The sequence below is a fragment of the Brassica napus genome, chromosome A10, assembly GCF_020379485.1.
Source record: "Brassica napus cultivar Da-Ae chromosome A10, Da-Ae, whole genome shotgun sequence".
Taxonomy (NCBI): domain Eukaryota; kingdom Viridiplantae; phylum Streptophyta; class Magnoliopsida; order Brassicales; family Brassicaceae; genus Brassica; species Brassica napus.
The window spans coordinates 1,966,417-1,974,942 of NC_063443.1; the positions used below are offsets into that span (position 1 = coordinate 1,966,417).

Consider the following 8,526-nt stretch of genomic DNA (forward strand, 5'->3'; position numbering starts at 1 on the left):
AATTATTTTATTAATATTTAATTATGTGATTTGTGTTTTTAACTTTTTTACTAAAATACTTGTTCAGATAACAATACAATATATATATATATAAATATCTTTATATATATATATATAAATATCTTTATATATATATATATAAATATCTTTTTTTAATTATATTTTTAGATTTTGGATAATTCATATTCTATTTTTAATTATAAAATTAAAATTTTTATTTGATTAATATTTAGTTATATAGTTTATGTTTTTAACTTTTTACTAAAAGACTTTTTCAGATAGCAATACAATATATACAGAAGTTATCTCTTTTTAAAATTATATTATCAGATTTTGGATAATTCTTACTATTATTAATATTAATCAATTATCTAATCAAATCAATTAAAATTTCGTTTTTATTTTTTAATTTATTTATATGTTTTATTCATTAAGGGTATAAACGATATTAACCACTCTAACTTTTAACGTGAGAGCTCTGTTGCAAAACTTTACTTCGCAAATAAATAGTATAGATAGATAGATAGATTAATATGATTTATCTATAGAAATAATTATATATCATATATTACATTATATAAATTGACATATACATTTAATACATATGATACTACATTAACAACTATAAAAACAGTTTTTAATATATTTATATTAGTAGTTAATACAATAAATTATAGATTTCAGAAAACTAATTAATGTAAACGTAATAATGTTAATTAAACTCACTCATTTATTCTCTCTCTCTCTCTCTCTCTATATATATATTTTAAAATGTTTCAAATGAATGCAAAACATTCAAATATATAACTTTATAAAATCATCCTCATTTTCAAATGACAATGTGATATCATAGATAAGTTATCACTTTTAGAAATGATTAAAATGTACAATAATAAAATTTTAACAAATTTCATACAAATAAAAATAAACTTTTAAAATGTACAAGATAAAATTTTAATAAATTTTATTCAAATAAAAATATTATATTTTGATATAATATTGGATCTCACATGAATATTATATATCCCTAAAATAACATCATTTTTGTTATTAAAACATTTAAAACTTATTTTTCTTATTAATTAATCAAATTTAATTAAAATAGGTATATTTTAAAGGAAGAAGTGGTTTGTTTAACCAATTTAAGTATTATGTTAAACACTAAATAAACAATAAGTGAGAAAGTGTGATTGGTGATTTGACAAAATTATGAGAGAAATTACTTAGACTACCATTTCCGTCATAAATGTTTTCATGTTTACATTAACCAAATTTATCATTGGTTTTAAAGAGATAAATCATATTATATATTAATTGAAAAGTCACTTAAGTGATTATTTTTTTATGTATTGTTAATAGGTTAAGTATTAGAAAATTGTTATAATTTGATTGGTTGTTGACATTTATTAGTCATTTATTTTAATCAAATCTAAAAATAAAAGGTAACTATAGAACTAATTGATATAAATTACCAAATAACACAAGTAATATTACAAATAATGATTTATTTGGAGAAATATATATATATATATATATATATGTTTTATCAATTTCTTTTTCTTTATCAATTATTTATCTATAATTGAATAAAATACTTTAACTTTTTTTACTGAAAGAAATTTAATGGTTATATATTCTTATATAAAATAATTAGATTTGTAGGTAAAGAATTATTAGAACTTCTTATGTTTTCTAAACTCCTACACAAAAAAAAACTCTTTTTTTTTTATTTCTTGAAAGCTAGAGTATTCTCGGGTTTTTCACGTGATAAAATAAAATATAAAGTAATTCTAAAACCAATTATCTAAATTATCTATAACATTACTTTTCTATAAGAGAAATATTTGTAATGACTAAGGTTTACTTTATTGAACTATTTTAAATCTCACAAATCTTCTAAGAATATATACTGAAATTTTTGATTATCCAACTATTTAAAATTAAAATTAAAATTTTTTTAATTATTATTCAAAAATTATTACATTGTAAACATAATATATATTTCTTATAATATAATTATCCGTAAAATTACGGGCAAACACCTAGTTATGCATTAAGAGAAGGAAAGTTTCTTAATTAAGGACCAGAAGATATGTCTCTTATGGGACACATGTATGTCATTCATGTGTTTCTTTCTCTCTCTCGACGTTTATTGACAGAATCAATCGGCGTCTCTCTTGCTCTCTTTGACAGACCAGAAAAGGAGAGACAGGAAGAGTCAGATCTCTCTCTTCTTCTTCTTCTTCTTCTTCTTCTTCGAAAAAGATTTCCCAAAACTGATCGAGTTTTCAAAATTATATTCCTTTTGAAATCATTGTAGATTTTATTAAGGCCGTGAAGATCATACTAGAAATCTGAATTTTGATCAAGGGGTGTAGGCTTGTAGTCTAAGCATGATTTTTAGCGACTTTGAAAACCAGCCCTCGATGGAGAAGCTGAAGCCGAAACTCAGAAACGAGTTTGGGAGATTGTCTCTTTTCATAGAAAGAAGATATGATGGTGAAAATATGGATGCAGACCGAAACCAACTCACCTGCAAACTATTCTTCGTAAAAGAAAAATATGACATTCCATGCATAATAAAGGCAGAGCATTAAGAGGTAAATCGAAGCCTCTGGCATATCCGGCATGACTTGGAGTTTGCTCAGATCTTTCGCTGCAGAAGCAGAATTTTTCAAAGATGCAGGTCTCTAGAGCGCCGGCAAAAGACGTGGTGAAACAAGAGAAAGCTTGATGGGAATCCCCAGAGAAGGGGATGACGTGGAGTACGGAGAGTCTTGAAACACGAGTAGTAGCACACATATTTCAAACTCTCCGACCATGACACTGGAGCCACGAGAGAAGCCCCAGTCCATGTTCGAGCCCACATTGAAACAGAATGATTGAAAGAGGCCACCAAAAACACATGCAGAGAGGGAACAAGATTGGAAAAGAACCAAAAGGAAAAGAAAGAGCAAAGGTTTGAAAAGCTCGATGCCGGCGAGCAGAGGCTCCACCGGTATCGGAGGAGGGGTTCAAGTTCGGTGCCTCGGTAATAGTGTCTTTGAAAATTAGGGCCAGCTCAGTTTAACCCAAATCCTTAATAAAATATTTGTTTAGCAAAAAATTATAGTAGAACAAGAGATGAGAAATGCTAAATACATAAAGACAGAGACAATGGCATGAAGAAAACACACTTTGCCTCCTAAAGACCGAAAATGTTTGTTTGTGAATCCACATTCTGGTCTTGACTCTCTGTTCATCCATATGCCCATCATAAGTATCCCCGCTCCCGCAGTTGCTACGATCCTGTTCACCACCATCATCCAATATTCCACAAACACCACCACAAAGTGTCAATTTCATAACAAAAGTTCAAGTAATACTGTATATGTAATATATATTGTATATGTATTAAATATAACAAATGTTAATGTGTTGTATATGCTCGCCAAATTTGAATCTTAAAACAATTTATGTGATGATTATGAATCTATTTTTACTTTTAGAGTATTAGTTTTTTTAGTTACCAAGTGAGAGAAATACAGGCCAAGTGGATGAGTCTCGAGGTCCTATGTTCGAATCCTGGGATTCTATCAGCAATGTTGATAGCGGAGATAATGCATCCTATCATAACGGTGATGAAATGAGCTGCTAACAGACATCCTAATGCTATTAACCCTAACATGAAAGCTTTTTTGCTTGGAGATTTACACTCGAGTGACCATGAGTGACCATGCCCTCGTTTTCACCTGCATCATGGGCATAACATTTTTTTTTTTTTGGTCAAACATGCTTATATTACTACTTAGTTATCAAGGTTTCTTCTCACCACAGAGGGGTTGAGATACAAAGACAAAGCCTCTTTGGCCAGACGATCAGCGATCGTATTAGAGAGCCGAGGAACAAACTTAAAACATATAGAAGAGAAGGAAAGACTCAACACACTGATGTCATGGAGAATTCCTTGCAGAGCGATCACAGAAGAACTTGCTGTGATCATGTTAATCAAGCCCCTTGAATCAGAGAAACAAATGAGGTCTTTGATGTTAAGAGAGATGGCTGCTTTAATTGCTTCCTTGAGTGCTAAAGCTTCCGCAACTAGTGCAGAGGCCACAAAAGGGCAAGCAACAGCTCTTTGTGATCGTGTATCACCCGCAGCATTGGTGAAAGTCCATCCCATGCCACCTGCAGAAGAGGCACCTTTCCACGCTGCATCAGAGTAACAACAGTACACATCACTTGGGTGTTGTGTTTGAATCGCCTTTGAGGCGCAGTCTTTAGACGAACCAGACCGTGGAGAAGCTTGTGCCATTGAATGTTGCCATTCTTTAGCATGCTTAAGCGCTTTTCCTAATACCTCTGTTTCAGAGAAAGACTTGTTAGCGCTTGAAACAATCATCGCCATCATTATCATTATTTGTTTACTAATGGTATATATATATATGTACCTCTTGTTGGGCAACTTCGGCTTCCATTGCCACAAAACCAGCAACGACATCTAATGCCACTATCAAAAATAAACCAAAATAAATTGTAAAAACAAAGTACTTTCCCTCTTTTTCCCCCTCTCCCATTTTTATTATATTCAACTTTAATCTTCAGTATTCACTTTGAAAAGATTGGATTATTGTTGAAGTTGATAGTATTGTATGAAGGGAGAAAGTACGGTACTCCATCTTCTAAATAAATGAATTGATATATAAAGGCTAGTGTCTGGACTAGATCTTAGCTTACGTGGAAGGTAGCTGAGTGAGTAACTTTGTTCTCATTCCTATCTACATTATTAGTCAAATAAAAAAGTGTTCATAGATAATATCAAATTAAATAATGATAATCTTTTGGTCAGAAACTTTTATAGTCATATTTTTCTCTTGTTTTTCCTTGTTTGTTTTGGAATTCAATCAGCTTTGAGTCAAAATTTAGAAAAAGATTTGTTACAAAGATCTTAACCTTTCGATTTTTAGATGATTACATGTCATAGACTCATAGTTATGTTTGCTTGATCTCTTATTTATCCATGTTATACCAAAGCGGCAAATCCCAATATAATTTCTGACCTATATATATATATATATATATCACGTATCTGCAAATTTTGTCATCTGAAACTTTCACTAAAACAAATTATAAATCATAAAAAATTATGAATTTTGATATAACTTTTATTATTTAAAAGTAAAAATTATTCCTGATACCCCACATCAGCGTCTTGTGGGTCTCATCTCCTTTAAAGAAAAAACATGGGTTAAACGAGTGGGCTTCGTATTATATATTGTGTTGGACCTCCGTATTAAATTGGCACACTTATAGTTTGGTTTATTTTAAGTCGGACATAGCTGTGGTTTGGTCCGGACTAACATAATTGTAGTTTGGTCTGATTTGTGGCTTTTGCGTTTGGTATCATTAATGAGTAAAAACGTTGCGTTTTATTCTTACATCCGATTAGGACATCGGTGTTGTCCTCTTTACAGAACTCAACCTCGCCTTTTCTGCAAAAGTGATGTTTCTCTTCTCATTTCTTTACTTCCCCTATGGTTCAATGTATTTCTTTTAATTCAGGATTAATTGTTAAATCACATTAAACCCAGTTAGGATCTTGACGCCTTCGTTTCCTTCCCCGTGAAATCATATATATATCAGCGGATTGAGACCGAACCACTGTCTGGACAAGTTGCAGAATTTGGCTGGACAACATATTAGTGTTTCAGAGGTGAACAGAAGATGAAGATCTCCTTACGTCATTCATGGAAGATAAGAACACAAGATGACAAAGGAGAGAGAGAGTAAAGCAAATGCCTTTTCTGTTATTGAATAAAGTGTGAGCAACACACGTTATATACATGTTAACAGCTTATCCGGAACAAACCGGTTATAGAATCTAAAATGTACAACTAAACCGTATACACTATACCAATAATAAACCAATACAACACTCGGATGTCATGTCCGTGAGAGCTCGAGTCTCACTGTCATGAAACATGTATAGGTTCTAAATAGAGATTCATGTGAGTGAATCTTCGTAGATGAGAATGAGATCTGGGATTTATAATCTTGGTTTGAATGTTGGTTATGATGGCATGCTCCCAAATATAATATGATTTACTTATTTTTTTTCATTTTTACATGGCAGAACCAACATGATGAAACGGAAGCAAAGTTCTTGAGGAGAAGGCAGCTCTAGAAGCTAAGTATCAAAAGTTATAGCAGTCTTTCTATACCAAGGTATATAAAGGATCTTTGATTCTGTGCTCACATCATACATAAAACTTATAAAAGTTATATCCGTTACTACTTACTTAGATCAATAGTGGTGTGTGTTTTCACTTCATTTTGTATCGTCCCTGATTATAACTGGTACTGATAAAACTTAAGAATAGTTCAATAAGACCTCTCTCTATTCTATGATTGTAACTGATATTGATGGTTTCTACTTTTCTAATGTGGTCATAAACAGCGATATGAGATTGTGACCGGTGTGGTTGGAGTTGAAGATTAACCTAAAGAAGTAAAAAGAGCCGGGAGAGGATAAAGTGGTAAGTCCTTTAAATCTTTTTTTTAAGGCCGAAGCTCTAAATCTTCAACATTAAACGAGACAGTTCCATCGTCTAAGTTTCAAGATTTGGTTTATTGGAGGTTTTATTTTACTTCACCTGATTTTGAACTGATACAGATACTGGTTCCAGACAGAAGATTCACTCAATGGATGGGCATTACAGGCCACTGATATACATGAGGCCTCTCGCAATACGGGGAGTGCAATGGGCATTGTCGCTGCAAAAGGCAATCCTTGATACTCCTAAGATCAACATGATGGCCAGAGTTCACATGTCCCCTGTGAGCCGCATATTCTCTCACAACTCCAAAGTTGTAACACACAAAGTATTTTATCTCCTTCCTTATGCTTAATGGAGTTCCTGAGAGGCCAGAACTCACTCCCTATGAGTCCCATTGGTATATAGGCGGCATAAGCTAAATAAGGACTTGATATGGAATCTCTTTCCAGAGTAGAGAGTGAAGTTAGAGAGGAATTAGCACAAACACCATGACAACGAGGTTAATATTTTTTCGCCCACTATCTTAGCTCCGACTTCCTGTTTTCTTTTCTATTAAACTTTCTTAAACATTAATATGCCTAATACAGAAGCCTGAGCTGGAAGCAGTGTTATTTCGATTTCATTAAAGAAGAAGCTGGGCGGCTATTTAGAACATTGCAAACAATTCTCTGGTACTACCTTGAGGACCATAGCTACACTTTGTACAACGCAGAAATCTAGAATTACACATTTTTTTGGCAAACTTATTTATATACATTTGTTTGAGTTTAACTCAACATAAGTAATTTACATACATATATAAATATTATTATTGCATCGTTTTAAACAATTTAATATTATTAGATACTCTGGCTTAGTTTCTTAAAAAAAATTGGTTGTTTCTGTACTTAACTTTGATCTTCTTGTTTTGTGAATTTTTCAGGCCTGATGACACCCCATAGGATGGAGGAGGTTATGTTGTTGTAATTGGGATTTTGGGATCAGTTATAAGAGTATTTTTCTTATTGGCTCTTTCTTGCTTGATCTTCCTGGCAGGTACTTTCAAACTCTCACTGCAGTTCTCTGAAGATTATCCAAATAAACAACCAACCGTTCGTTTTGTGTCACGGATGTTTCATCCAAATAGTAAGTTATAGAGACACAGCTTTCTCTTTTCTTCCACTCGGTTAATGTTTAGCGCTTTTTTTTGGCTTACATTAACTTTCTTCTTCTTCTTCTTCTTCTCTACCTGCTTTGCAGTTTATGCAGATGGGAGTATTTGCTTGGACATTCTACAAAACCAGTGGAGTCCAATATATGATGTTGCTGCTATACTTACCTCCATCCAGGTATTGTTGAAACTGCCCTACCAACATCTTGCATTGCCCTGAAAGCTGGGGATCACTCTGTTCTTAACTGATCCTTTATCTTTTATTTTTAATTATAGTCATCTCCTGCAAATTCGGAAGCCGCTCGGATTTACAGCGAAAACAAGCGTGAGTACAACAGAAAAGTGTGTGATGTTGTCGAGCAAAGCTGGACTGCGACTAGTAGTAGTTAGAGTTGTAAGCTGTGTAACTCTCCTGTCCTATCTCAATGTCTTTCATTCATGTATTTTGTGTTGTGTGTTTCAAAACTCTACTGATTGGATGCTTTGATGGCTCTATGAAACCTTTGTACCAAATCTTTGCTAGGTATCAGAAACAACTCTGTACCAAAATTGTAAAAAAAAAAATGTTATGATATGAGACCATATCCAAAATGAAGAAAATGTAATTTGGCACCTGGAGTCAACACGAAAAATAATCTTTATCACGAAAAATAAAATATAATTTATATGATCTTATGTTAGCTAATCAAAATAAAGATCCGAGTCACAATCACAAATGATGAGTTCATTTTAGAGTTTGATAGGATACAATTATGATAAACGACATCATTTGCTAAATTTTATTAGATTAAAAAGGTCTTAATTATACCTCGCAATTTATGATTGTTAGATTTCATAATC

General features: G+C 32.2%; 1 long non-coding RNA gene across 3 annotated transcripts; it reads left to right on the forward strand.

Moving 5' to 3' along the window:
- The first annotated feature begins 5,907 nt into the window (after nt 1-5,907).
- LOC106423667 lies at nt 5,908-8,199 on the forward strand. 3 transcript variants are annotated; one of them, XR_007317401.1, is made up of 8 exons: nt 5,908-5,987; nt 6,113-6,204; nt 6,437-6,515; nt 6,653-7,035; nt 7,124-7,207; nt 7,459-7,661; nt 7,776-7,864; nt 7,963-8,199. It is a non-coding gene; the product is annotated as an uncharacterized LOC106423667 (long non-coding RNA). The 3 variants fall into 3 exon arrangements; XR_007317400.1 differs by lacking the exon at nt 7,124-7,207 and having other exon boundaries at nt 6,653-6,986; nt 7,572-7,661; XR_007317402.1 differs by lacking the exon at nt 7,124-7,207 and having other exon boundaries at nt 6,666-6,986; nt 7,572-7,661.
- The last annotated feature ends 327 nt before the right edge of the window (nt 8,200-8,526 follow it).